The sequence below is a fragment of the Furipterus horrens genome, unplaced genomic scaffold (genome assembly GCF_987537825.1).
Source record: "Furipterus horrens unplaced genomic scaffold, mFurHor1.1.pri manual_scaffold_4, whole genome shotgun sequence".
NCBI classification, from domain to species: domain Eukaryota; kingdom Metazoa; phylum Chordata; class Mammalia; order Chiroptera; family Furipteridae; genus Furipterus; species Furipterus horrens.
Window position 1 is genome coordinate 32,204,584 of NW_028327174.1, and position 26,904 is coordinate 32,231,487.

The 26,904-nt window shown below is 37.8% G+C and overlaps 1 protein-coding gene across 1 annotated transcript in view; it reads right to left on the reverse strand.

Annotated features, from left to right (window-relative positions):
- The window catches only part of SLCO1A2 (solute carrier organic anion transporter family member 1A2), a 93,226-nt gene that overhangs the window by 44,576 nt on the left and 21,746 nt on the right, over positions 1–26,904 (reverse strand). The gene's annotated exons all lie outside the window — the stretch shown is intronic.

Here is a 26,904-nt window from a genome sequence, read left to right on the forward strand (position 1 = left end):
AGCAACAGCTGTCATCAGCAATTCAGCAATAAATATACCCACCCTGTCACTTTAGATTTACATACTGTCTGACTCTGCTAATAGACCAAAACATGGAAAAGTCAAGCTGAAACTCAACTTCCCAAGTCTTTAGGACTGGTTGTGAACATAATCAGTGTTATATCCCATGCCAAGTATTACTAGAGAATGATCAGATAATTACAGGAGTGGCTAACCTTTTTCATGCATAATTTAAAATCTGGACCAACATGAGAAAAAATTATATCAATATATAACCTTTTTTGGAGGTACAAAAAAAGAAAACAAAACATAAAATACGAATATTCCATTGTTAATTACATGTATAGCCATAGAAAAAAGTCGCTTGGAGTGACACTAGCACTTTTGGGAAAATTTGTCAGCATCGTTCACAGTGACGTTGGCACTCAAAGTATCAAACTGTTTTATTTCTTCAAATTTTCTCTCAAGTTTTCTGTTCCTTATGCCTGCACACACATTGTTTTGGGTACAAAAACCTGTTCCTTTATTTAATTATGGCAAGAAAATACTGAACTGCTTCTTTTTCTCATAGAGAAAGGAGTTTATCTGTTTATAAAGTTCCCAAAATAACTGAAAATCCAAAATGTTTAGATTTTTTTCCCCAACCCAATTATTTATGTATTTGTCCACATTAATGGATATAAGAAGGCTGCTAGAAATAGTAAAAAATGTCAGACCTTGAAGTTCACTCAGCTTGGGTTTAGTCCTACTTTAGTTTTGAGTTGTTTAAATTCATTGAGCCTTTTTAAAAAATCTATGGTACCTGAATATTTATGCTTATCTTGCAAGATCAGTATAAAGTTTGAATTAAGAGGCCTCTCCAGAAAAAGTACAGCCATTGTTAATATAACAAGAACAGTTTGCTCAACACCAATGTAACCTGGCAGCCAAGGAGAGTGGACTGGATTGCACATACATGAACAATGACAACTTCACTGTACTAATCAGTGGGGGTGGTAGACTCCACTGAGTGAGCATGTGTACTGTGTGGCCATTGCATTCAAAATGACTGAGCGAGTAGAGCAACAAATCTGCATCAAACTTTGTGTTAAGCTTGAATGTCCCACCATAGAAACTATTCGGATGATTCAGAAGGCCACAGCTATGGGCAAATGGTGATTTGCAGCTTTATCACAACAACACGCCCACTCATCCATCACGTTTCACACAGACATCAAATCACCCAGGTGACTCAGCCCCCCGTACAGCCCAGATTGGGCACTTTGTGACTTCTGGCTTTTCCCAAAACTAAAATTCCCTTTGAAAGGAGATTTCAGACCATTGGTGAGATTCAAGAAAATTTGATGGGGATGCTGATGGCAATTGGGAGAACTGTGTGAGATCCCAAGGTGCCTAGTTTGAAGGGGACTGAGGCATCATTGTCCTATGTACAATATTTCTTGTATCTTGTATCTTCTTCAATAAATATCTCTATTTTTCATATTACATGGCTGGATACCTTCTGAATAGACTTCATACACTGCATGGCTGCTGGAATAAAATAGTCACTCTGTAAATGGCAGTCATTATTATTTTCATTCCACAAATATTTATTAAGGCTCTATTCCATTCCAAGCACAGTAGTTGGAACTAACAAGGAAAATGGGGACAGAATCATAGAGAACAGGGTGACAACTAGTGGTGGGGGGTAGGTTAGTGGGTGGAGGGATTGAGCAAGAGGAAAAAGGACTCCTGGACGTGGACAACAGTGTGGTGATAACTGGAAAGAGGGTGGGGTATAAGGGGACTAAAAGGTAATGTGAAAAACACATAAAATTTAAAAAATAAATACATAAAAACAAAGATGAATAACACATGTGCTTGCTCTCAAGTAGTCTCACAAGCTACTGAGAGAGATACACAATTTATTTTTTGTATGTTTTATTGATTATGCTATTACAGTTGTCCCAATTTCTTTTTCCTTTGCTCCCCTCCATCCAGAACTCCCCTCCCTCCAGCAGTCCCACCCCCCCTTAGTCCATGTCCATGGGTCGTGCATATAAGCTCTTATCTACATCCTCCTGTCTATTCTGCACCATCGTACTATACTTCTTAATTCCTGTATCACTTCTTTCCTTCTCCCCTCTTCACCCTCCCAGCTGACACTCTTGTGCATGCTTCCCATACCTCTCATTCTGTTACCACTCTGGTTGTCTGCTTACTTTGCTTTGTTTCCATTCCCTTGCTTCTGTTGAGAGTTGTAATTCTGTTGTCATTTTAATGTTAATAGTTTTGATCTTCTTTTTCTTAAATAAGTACTTTTAACATTTCATATAATAATGGCTTGGTGATGATGAATTCCTTAAGCTCTACTGCGTCTGAGAAGCACTTTCTCTGCCCTTCCATTCTGAATGATAGCTTTGCTGGATAGAGTAATCTTGGTTATAGGTCCTCGCTTTTCATCACTTTGAATATTTCCTGCCAATCCCTTCTTGCCTGCAGAGTTTCTTTTGAGAAATCAGCTGAAAGTCTTATAGGTACCCCTTTGTAGGTAATTCTCCTCTTCTCCCTTGCTGCTTTTAAGATTCTCTCTTTATCCTTAACCTATGGCATGTTAATTATGATGTGTCTTGGTGTGATCCTCCCTGGGTCTAGTTTGTTTGTGGTTCTGTGCTTCCTGGACCCGTATGTTCATTTCCTTCCCCAAATTAGGGAAGTTTTCCTTTATTTTTTCACATAGTTTTTCAACTTCTTGCTTTTCCTCTTCTCCTTCTGGCATCCCTATGATTCAGATGTTGGCACGTTTAAAGTTGTCCCAGAGGTTTCTAAGCCTCTCCTCATTTTTTTCAATTCTTTTTTCCTCTTTTTGTACTGGTTGACTATTTCTTCCTTATGTTTCAATTCTTTTATTTGAGCCTTGGTTTCCCTTCCTTCACCACTAGTTTTGAGTGGATTTTCTTTCATTTCACTTAGTATAGCCTTCATTTCTTCCATCATGTTTAATCTTTTCTGTCAGGTCATGAGCATCTTTATCACCAGTGCTTTAAACTGTGCATATGTTAGGTTGGCTATCTCCTCATCTGTTAGGCTGGCTATCTCCTTGTCTCTTAGTTCTCTCACTGGGACCTTGATCTGACCCCCCTTTGGGGCCATACTTCTCTGTCTCCTCATCTTGACAGGCTCCTGGATTTGTTTGCCTCTGTGTCTTAGGTAGAGCTGTCGCACCTGTTACATTATCAGGGGCAAAGCCTTAGGTATTCATCAGTGCTGGTGACCCATTTCACCATGTTGTGGTGCTGTGGGGGGGGGGGTCTGAGAGGGAACAATGCCAATTGCTCAGCACTCACCCCTTTTCCAGACACTTCTCCCTCCTCCAACACTAAGCAAGCTGCCTCCTTTGAGAGACCAGTAGTTTCTTCCCGCTGCCCAGCACCAGCCCCATAGTTGCTGCTCTGCTCCTCTTTCTCTCCATCCCAGCTCCACCCCTCCTACCTTTATGGTTGATTATTTCTTCTTTATTTCTTTGTTGAACTTCCCTGTAGTTTCAACTTTCTGGATTTTCTGTTTTTGCATTCTTTTAGTTTTGAAGTGGTTGTAAATTCTTTCTTAGCTGTGAAGAGACACAGTGTGTATATTTATGCCTCCATCTTGGCCAGAAGTCCCCCGGGAGAAATATAGAACTTAATGATAATAATAGCTAGTTAGTACCATAATGAAGACAATTTGAGCCAAGTAATAGAAAGAGGTGATTAATAAAAACTATTTAGATATTCTTTTGAAATATCATTTAGATATAGCATAGTAGTTTAAGTAATTGGGTTTTGAAATGAGGCACAACTAGTTTGAAAGCTTGTTTTTAAACTAGTCCTGTGTGGTTTATACATGTCACTTACCTATCCAGACAATGAAGATAGTCTCTATCTTTACATCAGACAAGAAAATAGACAAAGACAGGAAAAACAGAACCCATGACAAGTAGTTCAACAGAAGAATTTAATATTCTAGGAGCCTACTTACAAAGATATCCAAAGAATTAAAAGAACATACTGGGATGGTGGTGGACAGCCTAGAGATTTACGGCAGCAGGAAGTCCCTCCCACTCTGAAGACTGTGTCAAAAAGGAAAAGGGGATGATCTGCAGGATGTACAGCTACTGACTGCCAGAGGCACTGCTTCAAAGTGGAGGGGGAGAAAAGCCCAGGCTTTCCCTTCTCTACAACCCCATTTTTACACCAAGACCTCCCTTTGTCAACCTAACAGGAAGTCAGATGCAAGGGAGCCTAGAAAATTTACTTTTCTGAGACAGTCCCTCGGGATACAGAGAGGATCAGAGAATGAGAAAAAATGCATGTGGGGCCAGAAAAACAAATGACTAACACAACTTGAATCAGCTGGAGTAGAGTTAAATAAGATACTATATGGTAAATATGTAATCTGATGCTAACACACAATCAACATTCAGTGAAGGGTAGCTATTTAAATTATATTATTCTTTCAATCCTTAAAGCTCTTTTTATTTTCAGTAATCAGGAGATTTAACTAGTTGCATAACTGGCCAGCCCTTAACATCACATATGTAGATGCTGCGATCTCTATGGGACACCAAATAAGATGTAACACTTTATCATCAAATCAGCTGATTTTTAACTCTTTCAAATTTTTATGTACTCTTTATTTAGTTTCACCAATTGATTATATTTTGCATTATTTGCTCATTCTGTGTGTGCGCATGTTTCTCTCACTCTTTTTATATATTCAGAGGTCCCATGGTATCCATGGCAGATTGGGTCCAGGAACCCCCACTGAGAATACCAAAATTTTAGTTTTCTAAAGTACTTTGTATAAAATGGCATAGTATTTTCATATAACCTAAGCACATTGTCCTGTATAATTTAAATAATCTCTAGATTACTATGAATGTTATATTAATAGTTGTTATACTGTACTGTTTATGGAATGAGGACAAGAAAAAAAAAGTCTGGACATGTTCAGTACAGATCAGACCCAACCATTGTAGACATAACTGCATAGTACATGTCAGCAACAATGTAACTTTTCAAAAAATTTTCAAATATCCAGTTGGTCAAACCCTCAGATGCAAACCTTGTGGATATGGTGTCTGACCTGTGTAAGTTGGAGATACCATAGTCCTTTAAATAATACTAATTATCTCTGTGTGCATTTCCTCAAAAGAAAATATTTTACTGTATAAGCAGAATACAATCATCAAAGTCTGAGAATTTAACATTAGTTCAATATAATTATCTAATCCATAGTCTGTATTGAAATTGTAACAATTGTCATAATAATGTCTTATAACTTTTTTATTTAACTGGCCCAAGTTCCAATCCAGCACCATACATTGAATTTAGTTATTATAGCTCTTTATTTTGATCAGGAAGAGTCACTCAGTTTTTTCTTTTTCTTTTCTTTCCCTTTTTATTTTTTGTTGTTTTTACTTGTTTGTTTATATTTCTTGACCTTAAGTTTTTTAAGAATTTAAAGATTAGTTGTTTTGTAAAATGTCCCTCAGTGTGAGTTTATCTGATGTCTCTTCATAATTAGGTTTTGGTTACACACTTCGGACAGGAATACCACTGAAGTGATATTATGTCCTCCTCTGTCCATGATGTTCTGCAACATATGATGTCAGTGTGTTCCAATATTTTAGTCTCCACTCCTCCTTCTTCATTAGGAGAAAACTGGGCATCTGGAAAGCACAGGGCAAACATTCAAGGTGGGAAGGCAAACAACCTTACCCTGGTCATTAAAAATCAACTGATGACAGGAAGAAAGCCTATTAACCCCTCTGCCCTCCATCCCTGTTCCTGGGGTTGGGGGTAGGGGGCAGAGGCTCCTCCTCTTCTTGGTCTGGCCACCATGGTGTAAAATGACAGCAGCTTCCTGCTTTCTACACCTTGCCCTCCTCTGCCTGCCCAGAAAGAGGCAAGAGGGCGCACACAGCCCATAGCTAAGTCCAGCAAGCCTGTCAACTCCACGTGACCATCCCAGGCCAGACAGCCTGGACCCTGTGACCCTCGCACCTGCTGCCTGCCGGGCATGCCGGGTGCCAGGTTCATCACCTGGCCAGTCTAAAGAGTTATCACTCTGCACCTGTTAGCCTGGTCCCCTAGTGCACACACGCACACACACACACACACACACACACACACACACACACACAATGTTAGCTTCAATCAATGGTTAAAGTGTATCTGCCAGTTTTTTTCAGTATAGTTATTATTTTGCCCTTTGTAACCAATAAGTAATTTCTATGGAGATACTTTGAAACTATATAAATATCTTGTTTCTCATCTGATTTAATACTCATTAGTTGTAGATCCATTGATGATATTCTGATCCCATTATTCATGTTATATTTATTGGTTGGTATTACTACTACAAGAACTTCCATTTCTCTTTAAATATTTATTTAGTCATTTATTTCAGTATGGGCAAATGAGTTTTTTAACTTATTCAATGGGTTTTAACCTATTGCCTTCATTATTTATATTTGTGCTCAAATTTTCTAATAGAAGTCCCTTCAAGCTGGTTTCTATATTATTCTAATATGTTCTAGTAGAATCCCCTTAAAACTAGTTCCTGAATTCTTTTGATATGTTCCTATCATTGTTTTGGCACTTCCTTAATTTCTGGATCTTGAATATGTTCTAAGCTTATTTTTCACTTTCCCTGAAATAATTCTCAAAGTAATCCTTTTTCAAGAAAACCTTAGATTCTTTAGTGGTAACTAATAATTAGAAACCACGATAGAGATAGAGATATATGTATACACAGGAAATATAAGAAATATATGTCTATATTTGAAAATATAGATAAATAATATAGGTATAGCAGAGAAGGAAAACTCTGACTCCAAAAAACCTCCGCTGCCTTGCGGCATACCTCTTCAGGGGAAGGGCTAAGGGAGTAAACCCCGACAGAAAATCCGGAGCCGGAGTCCCTAAGGCGGTTTGACGTTGTAGTCAACACCGGCAACTCCTGCGGCGCACCTGAAGCCAAGCTGTATTGACTCCGTCTTTCCCTTGGACCCTTCAGCTGCGAAGAGAGGGGGGGGTCTGCTGCATGGGCAACAGCAGACCCTCCATATCACCCTGCCCAGGCTCTGTAGCTTCAGCGTCATCGCAAGATGTCGATTCAACACGGGAGGAGACAGATACCGTGTCACTCCCGAGTCGGACTGCACAGCCATTCTCGGCGGTGCAGATGGACTCTTAAGAAGCTACACCATCGTCTCTCGAGACGGACGGCTGCCGACGACGACGAATATAGGTATAGGTAAATGTGTAGACATTGAACATGGGTTTATACTGACACCTTCAATTTTAATCTAATATCATCTCCTACTATGACCAACACTGATAGGTACTGAAATAATCATAATTTTTTCCTCTAAGAAAATATTTTTTCCTCTCTTTTATCAACTTCAGATCATTTCTTATCCTGGGTTTTTATATCAAAAAGGTTTTGTTTTTCTCCAATGTATTTAACTCTTAATACTATGTCATGTTATCTTTGGATGTATTTTTCAATAAATTCATGCCCTTTCTTAGTTAGCTAATTTAAAGTAAAACTAAACTTTTTATTAAATATATTGGAGGTAACATTGACAAATAAGATTATATAGGTTTCAGATGTACATCTCTGATATATGATCTGTATATTGTACTGTGTGCCCACTACCCAAAGTTTAAACATCTTCTATCATCATATATTTGCTCCCGCTAACCTTTACTATTCTCCCAATCCCCTTTCCCTTTTATAATTATAACAGTGGCAAATTATAATGCACCCCAACATTCTTTTGACATTGATTCTGTAAATGTCAACTCTGACTAATAATATGTAGCTTATAGATCAACAGCATGTTTGTATAAGAATCCTGGGAACTAAATTCAAAAGATACAGACTGTGACCTTCAGTCATCCCACCTCTGGGAGATTTGCTGAACCTGAATGACATAAAACCAGGATGATGAAACACACCAGACCTTCGCTTGACCAGTTTCAAGGTCCTTATCAGAATGGACTGTGCTTGTCTGCACGTAGAGAACTTCTCAAGACCCTCTCCTTGATTTCTTCATCCTGCTTTTCCTCCCCCTCTGATAAAAAATCTCTGTCTGCACTGAGATGTTAAGAAGGGCTTTGAGACAAGAATCCCCCATCTTCTCAGTTGTCTGGCACTTGAATATACTCACCAGCACCTGTCTGACAAGTTTGGCTTTGGTTGCAGTAGAGAGCCAGACCTGTGCTCAGTTACATAACTACCACACTGCTGTCTGTGTCTGTGAGACTTTGTTTGTTTTTCTTGTTTGTTCATTTGCTACTTTCAGTTTTATATTACACAGCTTGCCACCTTTCTAATGATTAACTAGGGATGTTGAAATGAGTGTCTCTATTTGCAGTTGCCTTGTTACACGCTCAAGTTTATCTATTCTAAGCATTATGTCTTCTAGTTGATTGCCTCTGTGTTTGCTACTAAGCTGAAGCAATAGAAAAGTCTTTATTGTACTTATTTTTTGTTATCATTGCCATTATTTTGTTTTTGTTTTTATATATATTGCATTTGTTTTGTTTTGTAATTCTTTGTACTTTCTTATTTGCTTTTTGCTAGAAGGATACCTTCTAGATTGGATATAGGGCACACATTCTTCTTTCTCTTAGCAAAAATGTAATGTTACAGTTCTCCCTACCATCGTTAAACACCCTCCCCAGAGATAGCAATTGATGGTTTTACTGTTTAACACTTTCTCACTTATTCGTGAGATTACGAGTCTTCATATGCTCATGTGTGTATGTGGGTATTCTTTGTGAGAAGAAGGATGTGGGTTATGTTAAACAGAACAAAGTTGATAGAAATCTGAAGAAATTGGAGGGTAAGAAGAAATTAAGAGACTATGTATAGAATGACTAGCACATTATCACTGGGAAAGGCATATTTGTCAGCAGAAAACATGTTTTCAGAGACATGCTGAAGACCCCAGTAGAATGAAAAAAGTTTAAAATTGTCACAAGGGAGATTAAAACAAAAAGTTAAATGGAATTGTGTAAAAAGATTTGTGAATAAGATTGATTACTAGGCTGAGTCAAATTGGGTAATATGAATTTATACAGAAGGTCATTGATATCTTGATATGATTTATGGCAAAACATTCAATAAAATAAGAAGGGGGATAAACAGGTATTTGTGTTTACCTAGAATTTGGAATTGGACATTTTGATTTAGCTGTGAGTTAAGGGAGTAAAGGAATCTAAGAAGCCAATAAGTACAGAATTGAAATTACAAATCATGAAGCTGACTTTGAATATACAAGTGAGGAACAAATGAAGGAAGTGACAGACTGACACCACTGGGAGTGTCATGTTATGAGTAATTTAATACGAATGAAAAGTTAATGAGTGGATAAGGTTAAAAAGTTATACATTATTGTTAAAGGAAAAAAATTCAGGTGCATTTCCTGGTGGAATATAGCAGATGAGGAGTAGTTTTTGAGGTGATGAGGGCACAGAACAACTAGATATGTAGTTGGTTGATCTCAGGATAAAAGTGTAACTAAGTGAAATGGTAGCATAATCTCTAAAAAAGCAAAGTCAAAGTTTGAATAGTTGATGCACAAGAGTATGAAATTTACCCAGGCTAAGCAAAAAAGTTTTCAAATGCATTGTTCCCCCAAGTTTCTGATAGTTAGTATCAATCACTGATGAATATCCAATTTGCCAGAAACAGAAACAGACTCTAAGCCCTTATTATGGTACACTTGAGAAAACCAATCAGCCTCGTGGTAGAAAATGAATTGCATTCAAACCCTTCCACCCTGAAAAAAACATTGATTCATCTATACTGGAACTGGTACATATTCTATCTGAGGAAATTCCTTTTCTACTCACAGAGCTTCAGTTTAAGCCATAATTTAAGTGTTTCTGGAATATTAGCTCTACCAACAGAGGATCCTGCAAAACATTGTATTGAACCAAAGGACCTACTTTATGATTAAAAAAAAAAAGTTTCAATAATGGGCACAACATCATGGGATCCACTGGTCCTATCAAATATTGACTATCCAGAAGCGATCAATCTGATGGAACAATGAAATGACCTTTTGAAGGCACAGTTAATGAGTCAATTTGGAGATGACACCTTGCAAAAATGAGGCACAAATCTCCAGAACACAATATGCTTTAATGACCATTATGTAGCTCTCTGTCACAATAAATAAGAAAAAAAAAAAAAAAAAAAGGTCTGTGAAGCAAGGAGTGGAGGCAGAAATGGTCTCAATTGCCATCACACCCAGTGACTGTCTTGTAGAATGCATACTTCCTATCCCTGAAACAGGAAGTTGAGTAGGCCTTACAGGTACTGAGTGGGTCCCCATTGTTACTTGATTGCAACCTCGTAAGAGACAAGCAAGAACTTCATATTGGAGCCCCATCTAACAATAGAAACATGAGAAATGAAGGCTTTAGAATATCTCCCTAAAATCAGGTCAGATAGTGTTACACCCCCACTTCAAACTTTTTAGATATTTCAGTATATCAAACTTCTGTGGGACTATGATCTTAACAGCCATTTTGTCTAAATGAAAGACTCTACTGGGCATGATTTTCATCCTTTCAGAAGTCTTTACAAAGATCCTATCTTTGGGTTGCTGTTGTCCCTAAAGAACAGTTCTTAGATATGGTTTTCACCCTAAGCGTGTGTCTTTGACATCCTTAATGTGGTGAGAAACAATTTTATTTTGCAGTCACGGGTTTCTGGACTCTCTATAATGCCTTTCAATGCTGCTTGGAAATAAGCTGTTTTCTGGGCACATCTCTTTCTTTGTAGGTCCTTATCAATTGCAGTTAGCAACAACAAGCTCATGATATCAACATTCTGCCCCAAGGCCATACCAATACCACATTTCAGTGGGTGTTTTTTTTTTAAGTTATTGCAAAAAAACTGACCAAATACTCTACCACCACATAACATGGGTCACCATTTTTCCAGTTCATATTATAGCTTTTTGCCACATGATTCCAATATCAGTGACGTATATATTTCATATGTTAAAGAACCCCATATCCAGTACCAATTTCTGGATTTATCAGGTTTTGGTACAATAATGCAACATAACAACCTCAAAAACCTCAATGACATTTAAACAAGTATTTTCCCATTTATAGTTCTGTTTTTTAGCTGTGTGTTAGTTATATGCTGTACAGTCTGGATATTAGGTTTCTATTAAATACAAAAAATCATTTTATATGTATACCATAAAAAAGCTCTAAAGCACCTAGAAACATGCTGTCTTGTTAATGAATAAGTAATAAGTGCCTATTGAACAAATGAAATTTAAATCCTTTCTAGAAATTAATTAATTGAATAAGCAAATATAACTTTAAAATCATGCATCGCTAAGCAAATATTCTAAGTTCAAAATATGCCCACAGGTCAGTGTGAATCACACAGTCTCTTGGCATTCAGGATGAAGAACTTAAATAAGCTTTCACAACATTTCTTAATTATGATGTTAACAATAGAAAAATATGGAAATTATATAAAAATTACATGCTTGAATAACATATAAAGAAGCATTATTAGCTTTTTTCTTTCTTAAGTATATTAAAGTCCAACCAATATGAATATGTCATATTGTAATAAACAGAAATATGTCCAAGAAAAAAGTGTTCATCACATTTCTTCTGTTCAGGAGAAAATTATATTTACTTGGGGGCTAATAAAAGCATGCCTAGTTGAGTTATGATACAAACTAATTTCTGTTCCCATATTATCTACATCTAAATCTTGGGTGATCTTATTCTCCCTCTGACAAAGCTGGAAACCAGAAAATGTGATGAAATCTTTAAAAAGTGCTATGCCTCATCTCTTGTATTTGAGACTAGGGTGCTGTCTCCACATCTTATTTTGTCTTCATGGCACTCAGACCAATGTAAATGAGGTGGATAAAAATACCAAGCACATTCCTTAGTTTAGAGATCTGACACCTGGGGGATCATTGAAAAGCTATATGAGTGCTCTTGTTTATTTCATCCTGCCTGTTCTCCCTCCTCAGCCATCCTTGCATCAATTCAGTTTCTTCATCTCCTTTGCCACCCTCCTAGTCCAATTTGACATCTCATTGTCTCAGTGTTGGCACTTCTATTTATTAAAGGAAAATAATCATTTCTCCTCTATTTTACCCTACACTTCTCCCCATCCTTCTTTTATATATCAAATTTGTTTAACAAACATTTATTATATACCTAAGATATGCAGAAAAGTCTTCTAGATGCTTGGGGGACAGGCAGCTTTAGAAGACGTGATTTCCTTCTGTAAGAGGCCTATTACCTAATAAATTAGCTATCTAGAGCAGTAACTATAAATCAGAGTTATGTTATGCCTAAGCATAGACTAAGGGATCAGAGTGTAGGTGTTAGAGCCATACTGTCTTGATTCTAATCCTGATGCACAACGTTTTAGCTATATGGCATTGGAAAAATTATCTGGCCTCAGTTATTTTATCAACAAAATTTGCTCAATAAGAATATCCACCTGAGAGGTTTATTGTGAGAATCAAGTGAGTTAATATGTGCAGTGATTTTAGCATCATGCCTGGATAGAAGGTGCTCAAAAAATAAGTTACAATTATTAAGGGGAAAAAGATCACTTTTGACTTTGGGAATCAGAGAAGATTTCATTAATTAGGCAGCACTCACGTTGAACTTCAAAGGTAGAGTGTAGACAGATAAAGTGAGGGGAGACAGCATTCCGAACAGGAGAGTAAAAGGGCACAGTTCTAGCATGAAATAAGCTGGCTCTTTTAAGGAGTTCTGCATTTCCACCATGGGCACATAGAAGTCATGGTCAAAATCTTAAGAGGGACAATTGGTAATGAGTGACATTAAATGCCTGATGATTGCTTCTTCTCTTGGTCCTTCTCTCACTTTTTCCTCTCCTGTTTCTAACCCAATGTTTTCTTTGTGTGTAAAAAGACAGGGATGGATTTGAGGATTCCATTATTTTACAGATGGGAAAACTGAAAACAAAATCATTAAGAGATTAGCTTAAAGTCACATACTAGATATTTGTGGGAGCAAGCCATCATCTGCCTGACTCCCACAACAGAAGTTGTCTCACTTCTACTCTTGCAGTGTCTTTCCAGCTCTGCTCTGCCCTCCTAAACCCCAACACACACACACACACACACACACACACACACACACACACACACACACACACACACCTCATTTTCTATCTTTTTACAAGTAGACAAATGTGCATTCTAATGCGAACGCCTAGAGGTAGCCACCCATTTTGTCTATATTAACCCAAAGGAGTGATTGACTCAAGCCAAGTAAAAGAAAAGAGCGGGTCCTGTAGCCTTCCATTAGAGGCATTTTTTTGTTTGTTTGTTTGTTTGTTTGAATGAGCAGAACCACAAAGAATTCCTGCATGAAGTCCAGTTAATGCTATTGCGTCTGACGGAGAAAGCGAAGCTGATAAAGTCTGATCTGCACCCCAAAATAATGTGAGTAAGACAGGCATAAAACCATTGCTTAACACTAGAAAAAAATTAAATGCAAATTTTTAAAAATACACTTGATTTATTGAAACAATTCTCTGCATCTTAAATTGGTAGATTACTTGTCAATTTTGCCTTTTACTTGGGACTACATAGAATTGACATCTGTTTCCCAAGTGGTTGAAATATTATCTCATTAGCTGAACAATTTTTAAAGCAGCTCCCTTACTGATATTATCATTTAGGATGGCCATGTGTTAAAATATGAAGAGAAATCCTTTTGAATTTATCTAATCATCTAAGGTTTTTACAAATTATCTTACAAATTATCTATGTTACACAAAGGGCTTTGATTAACACAACTTAAAGAAAAAATGTGATGTATGTTGGCTATAGCTCAAAGACTTTATTTTTCTCAAGTTCTTTACAAAAGGTCATTAATTATGATTCATCAACCACTGGTTTACATAACTAGGTAACATTTAACTTTCATTATTTATCAGATCATACTTATGAGTTTGTGGAAATGTGCCTGTCTTCAAGTTCATCACACAATGGCAAAATGATTCTTGATTAGCCGAAGAGCTAATAGATGTAATTTACTAACATATTTTTTTGTTTAAAATATCATTGGCCTTACCAATATAGAGAGAATGAATTAAGCCTCTGTTAGTTGTCCACTAACTCTTTCCTTTCAGCTGGGCCAGAATAAATTGTTGCCTACATGATGGGACTTTAAGGGTAGTATTATAAGGATGAATAAGTTCATTGAATATAATCATATATATATACCATAACTTCCAACTATGTGACTTTGTAAACTATGATCCACAAAAGAAAATATTGGTAGAACAATGACTGACTGTCTTTTATCCTTGCTTCAACAAAAGTTGCATGCATAGCCATCTTCCTAGCAGTAATAAATACCTTGTTGTACGTGCCAAAGAAATTTCCATTTGACTGAAATTTGATCTGTTGTGTGACCCAACCTCCTACATCATTAGACAATGTATACACCATGAATTTGCAAAAATATGATCAAGGCTGTACTTCATGATGGAAAAAAACACCACATTTTCTGATGCACTTCATTTTGAAACAAGATGAGCTAGCAAACCCTCCACATGTCATTGTGCCATTAATAGTAGGTTCATTTGTATGTTATGTGAATTGGCAATGTACATCCCATATATAAGGCACAACATTTTCTTCACTCCTTGTGGGAAACTCAGTAACATGACTGATCCCAAGTTCAGACTTATTTCAAACTACAGGAAAAAAAATGCATTATTCATAGCTCATCTATTAAGACTGTATCATTTTGAAAGATGAAGAGTGTTTTGAGATATAGAAAAGTGTTTGTTCTTTTGGTAATTTGAATGGGAAAGAAATTTATTGTTGACAGTGAAAAAAACTGTAAAGAAAAATCACTTAAAACTTTATTGTCAATGGTAAATAAATTAGCCAAAGTTGATCTACTTCCCCAAGTACAATTTATTTGGTACCTACAGGGTACAAAGCGGTGCTTCAGGTGTTGGGACCAAGCAGTAGCCTTAGTCCATTTCATGAGCTTTTCTAACTCCTTTACAATAATTGTCTGTACTTCATCATTAGCATGTATTATAGTTGATCAGGCACCTTTATTGTTTCACATGCATATGTCTCAACATTATTTGTTTCCCTGTGGCCCAGCACTATGATTTTACCTTATTTTATACCTGCAATTACTAGTTTTGAATTAAACTATGTTTTGAATGTGTAGTACATACATGCCTCTAGGCAATATGTAGTAATATGGATTGAGTAGATCTCACCCAATCAAATATGACTATATGAATGGCTGGTCTTGCTTCACTATAGCATGTCTTTAGACTGCCAGTTATAATTTGTGTATATGATCCCCCATCCTCACTCTCAAAGCTCTTCGAGTCTTGTATTAAGTCACAAATGTCTTTGAGATATTTGATTATTATAAGAAAAAAAATAAAATTTCAGTATATTCTATAAGAAATTTTTATGACTATTTATAGGCTGTGATGAAGCAAAAGGCCTTTCTAAACATAAAACTAGGAGCAAAGTATCTATATTAAAAAGTTAAAATTTAGAGCGACAACAGCAAAAAATAAACAATTAAAAAATAAAGCTATTGTAACCATGCAGAAACTTCCTTTATATAATCTGATCTTTTTTCCTTCTTTTCTATTCATTCAAACTGGCCTTGTCCAGTCTAGGAGCACCTTGACTCATTCACCTTCCTCTTCTTGGCACAACCACCCCTTTAATCATTAAACTGTCAGGACAATGAGGTCCTAGTCAACATCATATAATCTTAGGAACAAAGATTATGTTGACCACAGAAACAAAGTTTCAGCCTAGAGGTAACATCTAGGCCTCAGTTGTGTTTGAGCTTTAGACCCAGAAAAGAGGAATGACCCCACTAACCACACCTTTGCAAAACCAAACACAGTGACATCATGGCCTACACCAAGACCAGGTACAATGATCACCCTAGCACCAGCCAAACAATAGAGACCATGACCCTAAATTAACCACAATCCTAGCTCCCTTAGTCACCACGATTAACGATCTTTTCCCTCTTGACCCAATCCCCCTAGAAGCCCATGGAAGGAGCCAGATCTTACTAACAGCTCACCTGTAATTCCAGGCTTGACCCCATTAAAATAAAAATACACTTTCCTTGTTGCACTATGTGTTTAGTTGCTTCACTGGTTAGCTGACTATTTGGGGGCAGTAGGCACAGAGGGAACATAAGTGGATATAGGCAAATACTTCAGTGAACTTGGCAATTTTGTCAACCAATCAATTTACATTTAAAAGGAAACTTCTAATCTTTATAGAAATTTTTGGCCTAAGTTATTAAATTTTTCCAGTGGATGTAAAACAGCTAGATATTTAGGGGTTCAGAACAAGCCACCCCAAGATGTGCTTCTGCTGTATGTGGATTGTTTTGAGCTAAAGGCAACTATATCTGTGTGCTCAAGAGAAACTTCTGCCCCTCTCTTGACTACCTAGAAAAACTTAAATTAGGAGCCTTGCCCATAAGTGACTATCATCAGAGATAACCTCCTTTGACTTATCTACAGTGCAGGGCAACTTCTATTTCCTAAGCACTTGCTCTTCTTATCATCCTATAAGGAATCTTTAATATCCCAAATACCTACCTCACGCTTGGCTCAGGATGTCTTATATACCTAGATTTCCCCTTTCTATCTCTGAACTTCTGCATGTGGGTCTCTGACTCTCTCATGTATGCAGGATTCCTATACATATGTATGTATTAATCTTGGTTATTTTCTCTTGCTAATCTATCTCAAGCTTATTTATTAGACCAGCAAGAAATAATTAGACCAAAAAAGTTTGTTCCTCCCCCATAATTTCAACCTTAATTAAATGTTATTTTTCTCTGGTCAGGGCTACAACATAATCACAGGAGATCTCTCTTAAATTAGTATAAGATTTATTTAAATAATCAAGTCTTATCAAGGGTTTTTTGCTTTTTGTTTTTACTATACACATTATCACTTAAAAGTCGCCTTCATAATTAGATCCAACCATAGCATTCATAACCAAAAGAAATAACTCTTTGGAGTCACTGAATTTTATCACATAGCTATTTAGGTTGGAAGTTACTTGCATTAGACCAAATTGGAAAAAGCTCAAATATAAACAATAGAAAATAATATTATTTATAAAGTGTTCCTAAATATAAAACAAAACAAAAATAAACAAAATTTCAAAGAGCTAATGATCTTCTGAACCAAGTTGGACAGAAATATTACGTAGGGGAAGAACAATTAGTCCTACAGCTTCCATTACATGGAACATTCACAGCATCTTCTTGTACTTTCTGGATGGTGCTCAGGGGAAAAAAGAAGCAATAACAACAACAGAATCAAAGCTTGGTGGCTTCGGAGGGAGAAAATATGGGATTGTTCTAAAGGATTTATTATATTCCTGTTCTCTCTGTTTAGCTCATATTCGAAAATCTAGTGTGGACAATTTGTTGCTTTCCCAGAGGTTTGCTTAATCCCAGCTTCTGATGTGGTCAGAACTAATGGAGGGCAGGGTGCCGTGCCAAGCATCTTCCGGTCTGCGTGAACACCCCTTTAGGGACATTGCTGAGAAGTCAATGCATCCAGGTGACCACTACCCCTTACTCCAACAGCAGTTTAATCTCTGGATAAATGAAACCAGACAGATCCTGGATATGTGGAAATCAATTACCACAAAGGAAAGAATTTAATAAAACAAATTAAAAACAGGAAAAATTAGTCAAATTCTAAATTTCTCTTCTTGACTTTATTTACTGTCAACTAGGAACACTCATTTCTTAAGAAAGATATTAAAGTTTCTTTTTCCAACTGGAAGCCCTCAGGGTGAGAGAACACCAATAGAGAGTCTCTCAAGTCAGAGGTCTGGACCAACAAACCTACAGTGAAGTGTATCATTGGCAAGCCATGTCCATGCATATATCCTCCAATTAATGTGGTAGGGTCTCACTGACAGAATTTAATGGGCAGCTTAGCTCTCTCCCACATATTTAAGCAAGATAAAAATAAAAATAAAAAAAAAAACCTATGTCAATTCAAAGACTTATACATGAATATCTGTAGCAGTTTTATTAGTAATTTTTTCTTTTTTTATATGTTTTATTGATTATACTGTTACAATTGTCCCAATTTCTTTTCCCTCTGCTCCCCTCCACCCAGTGACCCCCCTCCCTCCACTTGTGCCCCTCTTTTAGTCCATGTCCATTGGTTGTGCATATAGTTCTCCTCAGCCTCTTCCTGTCTACTCCACTCCCTCCTACTATGCTTCTTAATCCCTGTAGCATCTCCCTCCCTTTCCCCCTTCCCCCTCCCTGCTGACCTCCCCTCAGTATGTTCCCCATACTTATAATCCTTTTTCCACTATCATTGCTGACTTAGTTTGCCTTTGTTTTGATTCCCTAGCTTCTGTTGTTAGTTGTTGTGATACAGTTTTCATTTTAATGTTCATAGTTTTGATCCTCCTTCTTCTAAACAAGTCCCTTTAACATCTTATATAATAGTGGTTTGGATCTGATGAACTTCTTCAGTTTTACTTTGTCCTGGAAGCACTTTCTCTGTCCTTCTATTCTGAATGACAGTTCCACTGGATAGAGTATTTGCAGCTGTCAGTTTTCGATTTTCATTACTTTGAATATTTCTTGCCAGTCCCTTCTTGCCTGCAGGGTCTCCTTTGAGAAATCAGCTGATAGTCTAATTGGGACCCCTTTGTACATAATTCTTTTCTTCTCTCTTGCTGCTTTTAAGATTCTCTCTTTATCTTTAATTTTTGACAATTTGATTATAATGTGTCTTGGAGTGGTTCTCCCTCGGTTCACTTTTTCTGGAACTCTCTGTGCTTCCTGGACCTGTAGGTCTATTTCCTTCCCCAAGTTAGGGAAGTTCTGCTTCATTATTTTTTCACATAATTTTTCTAATTCTAGTTCTTTTCTTTGCCCTCTGGCAATCCTATAACTCAAATGCTCGTTCACTTATAGCTGTCCCAGAGGTTTCTGAGCCTCTCCTCATGTTCCTCCCTTTTTTTTTCTCTTTCTGCACTGGTTGACTGTTTGTTCCCTCCCTATGATCTGATTTGTTGATTTGATCTCTGGTTTTCATTTCCTCACCACTTGTCTCATATGTGTTTTCGTTCATTTCAGTGTGACTAGCTTTCATTCCTTCCCCATCCTGTTCCAAATCTTTTGTTAATTCTGTAAGTCACCTTATGACTATAGCTCTAAACTGAGCTTCAGAATGATTTCTTATTTGCTCATTGGTCAGGTCCCTCATCTGCTGCCTGGTAAGCTGCGTCACCAGGATTTCAATCATGGTCTGTTTCATCCTGTCAGTTTTCTGTTTACCTTTGTTTCCTGGGAGGGCTGTCGGGGGTGGAGCCCCATGCATTCATCACTACCCGGAGACCTTTCTCACTGCTCTGTGGTGCTTTGTGTGGGGGCAGGGGTCCAAGATGAATTCCTGCCGTTACTCTCCACGGAGAGACCGGGAGGCTCCTTCCTGCCTTGCTGTCCAAGGCAATAGGGTGGGGGGGGTCTGCCTTCCCCAGCATTGTATTCACGAGCTGCTGGATCTCAACTGTAGCCAGGATTGCTCCCCTGGCATTTCTCGCAGTCCCGCCACTATCACCACTGCTACAGCAGACAGCTCAGCCCGACACTTCCACCCCGATTCCGATCTCGCCCCTCCTACCCATCCAGATGAGCACCGCTGGTTTATAACTTCATACATTGGACTTCTATGTAGTTTTATCTTCTGGAATTTCTCGTTATCTTTGGCCTTGAGGTAGTTGTATTCCCACTCAGTTGTGGAGGGAGACAGAGCATGTCAGTCTAAGCCTCCATCTTGGCCGGAAGTCCTATTAGTAATTGTTTCTAAGTGGATGCACAGTAATATTATGTAGGAGAAAATAAGTGGAAATAATCCAAAAATCCATTAATAGGTGAATGGCTAAACACATTGTGATATATTCACACAACTGAATACTACTCAAGAATAAAAAAGAAATAACTATTGATATAGAATGTAGATAAATCTCAAAATCATTATGTCGAATTTTTTTTTAAAGCCAAGCAAGAATGACTGCATGCTGTAGTAGTCCTTTTATATAAAATTCTTGAAAATGCAAACAAATCTATAGTGAAAAAACACATCAATAGTTGCAGGAAGGTGAAGGGAAAGATGGATTACAAATAAGCACAAGAAAAGCTTTAAGAGGATAAAAATATCTATGATCTTGATTGTGGTAAATGTGATGTGATAACCAATCAAACTGTACACTTTAAATATTTGCAATTAATTTTATTTCAGTAGTATGTAAAGTTGTAAAACAAAACCAACATAAAAATAAATAGACTGTGAGGATCATCACATACTTAAAGAAAGCTCCAATAAAAAATATAGAAAAGGCAAAGTGAAGATGGTGGAGTAGATAAAACCTTAACTCACCTCCTCCTGGGAATGCATCAAAATTACAACTTACTGTAATACAGAACAATCATCACTGTGTACCACCTGAAGACGAGCTGAAAAAAATTCTTATAACTAAGGATATATAAAAAAAAAAGAAGAAGAAGAAGAAGAAGAAGAAGAAGCCATGTCAAGAAGGGTATGAAGGGTGGAAACTCAGTCCAGTTAGATCCCACATCCATCACGTGGTGCTGACTAAATGGGAGAAGTATCTCAGCTGTAGAGCTGCCCCCTGAGGAACGAGGGTTTCAAACACCACACCAGGTCTCCCAGCCCAGGGCACCTGTGCCAGGAAGAGGTGTCCCCATAACAACTGGTTTTGTAAACCAGAGGGGATTACATTCAAAAAAGTTGAAGGGCAGTAAAAGACAGAATGGTACTCATCACAGGTTTGCAGGACAAATTCACTCACTCCACTCTCCAGCACAAAGGCAGCAGTTCAAGAAACACCTGGGTCTTACAGGGAGGAATTACCATAATTTTTGCACTATAAGATGCACCTGACCATAAAAAGCACCTAGGTTTAGAGGAGGAAAATAAGGGGAAAAAAATTCTGAACCAAATGGTGTACTAAAATATTTAATAAAATATAACAGAATAATATTTCAACCATGTAAAGTGAACAGCAGTCAACAGCAGTATTAATAACCATCATCACTGTCATCAACAAATGAGAAGAGACTTTAAGGTTCAAGTACTCTTCTAGTTTTCTGGGAACACCAAGAACTCATCATTGGTAGTGTCAGAATTTATGAAGTTCAGTTGCTCACAATCACTGATATCACTGTCTTCACTGTCTTCATACTGACCGGATGCCCTGAGATTCAGCAGTAAAGTGAGACATTTAAGCATTCCCAGGGGTTCTGCATGGGCCCACCACTTCCTCTTCTAACAGCTGTCACCACTGCTGACAGGTCAAGTAATACACATCACGATCTGTGATGCAATATTCACTCCCTAAGACACACAGACATTTTCCCCCCACTTTTGAGGGGGGGAAAAGTGCGTCTTATGGAGCAAAAAATACGGTAAATTGCCTAACTTTAGGGTAAGGGCAGGAGGAGCAAGGGATCAGTGGAAACACTCTCAGGGGACTGAAGCTCTGGAAGACATCACTGTACCTTTGTTTCCTTGTTTGGGATCTCCTTCCACTTTGCTGGGCTAACACAAGAATGCACAAAATCTGTTCCACTCCATTAACCTGGCTGACAGGGTTTACCCTGCCCCAGCATTTCCCCCAGACCCTACCCTGCCCAGCCCACTAGTCTATCCAGAGTCTCTTCCACAGGTTCCAGACCCTTCACACAAGTAGCTGCTGGTCTCAGCATACACCACAGTCTCTCCCAAATACTCTCAAGCTCCACACAAAGACAGCCAGCCATGGGTTCACTCCAGTGTCTCTCAAATGTCATCAAGCTCAACACAAGTGGTGTCCAGCCTCAGCTCATACTGCAGCCTTTTCTAAGTCCTCTAAATCTTGGCTCAAGCAGCATCCAGCATCAAATGACATTCTAACTCCTAAACAACTCCAAACTCAGCACAAGTCACAGCCATTCTCAGCTTGCACTGTAGCTCCAACCAAGTGTTTCCAACACTGGCACAAGTTATACTAGCCCCAGATCTCATTGTAACATCCAACAATTAGCCTCAAGCCTGACACGAGTGGCATTGGCCTCAGTTCTCATTATAGTTCCCACCAAATGGCCCCGAGCCCAGAACAAGTGGTGCTGGCCTCCGATCTTGTCAGAGCTCATACCAAGAAGTTTCAAGCCTGGCACCCCCAGGCCACACCGGAACCTCTTCCAAGAGGCTCTAAAGTAAATACACCGGTGCCAGCCTTGGACACACTAGAGCTCCACCCAAGCAGCTCTGTGACTGACACAAGCAAAAGGCAGCCTTGGCCAGAACCAGAGCCTCGCTAAAGTCACTACCACTCTGTGGTAATCACTTCTACCTAACGCAAATAAGATAACAACAGGGGACAATGTTGGCAGTAATTACAACTTTCAAGTAGGAAGCCTCTAAAACTATAAGCCTGCATTTATTTAAAAGATTCTTAAGTCCAAACTTATGCATATGTCATAAATTATACAATGAGGATTTGTGTGTGCCTTAATCAGTTTTGACTCCGCGCCATCTTGAGATATGGAACTTTCACACTCCTTAAGACTAAAGGGAACTAGATTTACTTTTGAAAAGTGTTTGCTTTTTATTAGAACTCTTCCTGGACTTACCAGCCTCTTGTCTATTTTCCCTTGGGGTGTTCTCATTGAGGTGATGGTCTATGGCAATATGTAAAGATTCCCATAGAAGTGATGCATAATAAATAAGGGTCATCATCAGATTTTTCTTTGTCACTCCAGAGCTCATCTAGTTTACAGGATGTTCTCAAAATTAACTGTAATTTTCAACAGGTTTCTTTCCTGGATAAAAATAACTTAAAAAGTGACATGAAGTTTCTGGTAAACTAGCAGAACCATTGAATGCTGACAGGAAAATTAGCAGTATTACCTAGTCTTTCTATATTTTCAATTTTTTTTCTTTCCTTAGATATAGACATTAACTAAGACATTAACCCAGCATATCTTTATGGATATTAGTTTATTATGAGGTGGACTTCACTCAGAAATAGAATAGTACATAACATTATTATCCAATGATTTTTATGTTAGTCTTACAATCTCTTACTTTGACTTGTTATTAGAAGTGCTTGTAAAACATTCTTCACACTGCTTTTTATGAGTTTTCTGAAATCAGAAGGTTTAGTCATTTTTTTTCAAAGGCAGGGGTAGAATTTATCATCCAGAGCTGTTCAGTCATGTACTATTCTGTAAAATTTCAGAAAAAGCTGAGAAAGCCTATGTAGAAAAGGTCTCAATTTTTAAACACCCTCCAAAAAATTAAGCTAATATAGATTTGTAATCTAATGGCATTTTTCTCACAAAACTCAATCATCTTATGAGTTCTTTCTCAACTTTCATACATGTATGAGATGACATTAAGAGATAACAAACTGACTTTAGAAGCCATACCAAAATGTAATTATCTTATACTCATGAGTTAGGCAAAAACATCACACATTTGCCTAAAATGCTATCTGCTTGGCAGGTAATGAGTAGCTGAAAGTAATTACATGGGTTTCAAGTTATAGTCACTAGGAGCTAGCTCCCTGTAAGAACTCACACACCTCCACAGATGAAGATTGAAAGCTGGAAGCAGGGACCCATTTTTAAAGTATTTTAAAAGCCCTTAAGGTTAGGACTTCCGGCCAAGATGGAGGCTTAGACGGACATGCTCGGCCTCCCTCTACAACTAGAGAGGAATACAACTACTTCAAAACAAAAGATAACTAGAAATTCCAGAAAATAAAGCTACACGGAAGCCCAACGTATGAAGTTATAAACCAGCGGCGCCCTTTGGGCAGGTAGGACGAGCGAAAGGGGGCAGTGCTGTTTGCGGTCGCATCAGGGACAGCGGCAGGGAGAACAATCCCAGCCGCACGGAGGACAATCCTGGCTGCAGTCAAACCCCGGCGGCTCGCGACCCCAACGCTGGGAGAAGCAGCCACCACATCGCCTTGAACAGTGAGGCCCAGGGGGGCGGGAGGACGGATCCCGGTCTCCTAGCGGAATAACTGTGTGAATCCATCTTGGACCCCCGCCCCCAAAGAAAGCGCCACTGGGCTGCGAAATAGGTTGCGGACAGGCACCGGTCGCTGGGTTGTGACGACAAAGCACCACGGCGCAGCGAGAAAGGTTGCGGATCGGCGCTGGTCGCTGGGTCATGACGAGTACACAGGCACTGCCCCCTATAGCCGGCCCAAGAAAACAAAACGCATCTGTCAAAATGAGGCAGACAACTATAGAAATCCCGGTGGCGCAGCTCACCAGGCAACAGATGAGGAATCTGACAGATGAATAAGAAACCTGTCAGAGGCTCAGTTCAGGGCCATTGTTATCAGGTGGCTTACAGAATTAACAAAAGATCTGGAAAAAGATGAGAAAGAAGCGAAAAACACTCATAACAAAAGGAACAAAACCACATACGAGACAGATTGTGAGGGAAAAAAATCCAGAGTTCATCTCAACAAACCAGAATATAGAGAAGGAACGGGAAGCAACGATGAGAGGATCAGAAACCTCTGGGACAGCTATAAAAGGCCCAACATAAGAATCATTGGCTTGCCAGAGAACGAAGAAGACGAACTAGAACTTGAAAAATTGAGTGAAAATATAATAAAGGAGAACTTCCCAAACTTGGGGAAGGAAATAGACCTACAGGTCCAGGAAGCACAGAGAATTCAAAAAAAACTGGACCCAGGGAGAACCACTCCAAGACACATTATAATCAAAATGTCAAAAATTAAAGATAAAGAGAGAATCTTAAAAGCAGCAAGAGAGAAGAAAAGAATCATGTACAAAGGGGTCCCAATTAGACTATCAGCTGACTTCTCAAGGGAGACCCTGCAGGCAAGAAGGGACTGGCAAGAAATATTCAAAGTAATGAAAATCCAAAACCTACAACCACGAATACTTTATCCAGTGAAGCTGTCATTCAGAATAGAAGGGCAGAGAAAGTGTTTCCAGGACAAAACAAAACTGAAAGAGTTCATTAGATCCAAACCACTGTTATATGAGATGTTAAAGGGACTGGTTTAGAAAAATGAGGATCAAAACTATGAAATCTAAAATGAAAACTGCATCACAAGAAACAACAGAAGCTAGGGAATTGAAACAAAGGCGAAGTAAACAGGCAACGAGAGTGGAAAAAGAACTATAGGTACGGGGAACATATTGGGGGGAGGTCAACAGAGAGGGGGAACGGGGAGAGGGAGGGAGATGATATAGAAATTAAGGATCATGGTAGGAGGGAATGGAATAGGCAGAGAGAGGTTGAGAAGAACTATATGCACAACTAATGGACATGGTCTAAAAGGGGGGGACAATTGGAGGGAGGGGGACCACAAAGTGGAGGGGAGCAGAGTGAAGGGAAATTGGGACAAATGTAATATTATAATCAATAAAACACATTTAAAAAAAAAAAAAGCCCTTGAAACTGAAATATTTTTACAGAGAGATAATTTAAGAGGTATAGTTTGGACTATAGTCATTATTGTTTAAACTCTCTTCAAGTCAAGAATTTTCATGTACATGTGCATGTGTGTAAGTGGTCAGTAGCTTTAAACCAGTGCGTATTACTAGCTGGAAGGGTGTACTGCCTTGCACTAACCATTTTAGGCTCCTTTTCCTAATGATAGTCTGGTATAGAATTTTCTACATACTACTATATTTATATGAAAAGTCTTATTTGAGAAAGCAGTTTCACAATTATGAAATCAACCACCATAAAAGCTCTTAATATTCCTGGGTCAAATTCTGACTCCTGATGTTTTTCAGGAAATGTTAATTGTCTTTTAGAATTTAATGTTCAACATATGCATTACTGTTTCAGTTCTTTTAAACGCATTAAATCATTCTTTGGGGATTCACATTGGCTATGCTTACTACACATGCAAAAAAATTGAATATTACCCTAAGTTTCACCATTATTTTGATTTCTATGGTACTGAAAACTAGAACGTTTCTTTATCTTTCCTAACAATCAGCATAAAGAGAGCAATACTATTATTTTGTTTCTATTTCCATTACTACTTTGAAAACACATTAAAACTAAAGGTGGTACAAAAATATAGAGTTGATGTAAATAATAAATTATGTAAATTTAAAAAGAAGTTAAAATTCAATTGAATTATTTAATCATAGTTATCATTTCTGCCTTACCTATAGGGTTATTATGCAATTGTTCTATGTAGCTGAAGAATGTGGTAAATATTAACACCATTGTCATAAAAATTCTTTTGTTTTTAAAATTTTACTTAGTACTATCATTAAAATTGTTGAAAGCATAGGAACCAAGTAAGTGGCAGAAAAATGGTAATGTTCACATATTTATGCTAAGAGTATAACTCTCACACTACACTAATCAATGTGTTGATAAATTTGATTACCTTGAAGGCTTTATAATACCTAACATTTCTCTCTTAACACTCCTGATTCAATTATTTCAGTTAAATTAACAAAAATTAACCTACACTGCTTAATTCTTGTTGGAAAGTTGGGGAAATGAATATATGTGTATATTTTACATATTTCAGGTTAACAAATATTTTATATTCTAAATCTTTTTCTATATCAGAAAATAGATTCATCAACAAGATTTAGAAGAATATAAGATTTAAAAAATTCATTATTATTATTATCTGGGATATATTCTGAATTTCCAAAGAAATGAGCATGTTGGGGAATTCAACATTGACTGTAATCAAGGGTTTGTTACATGATTTCCTACTCAAAAATTGATTCTGCTGCGTCT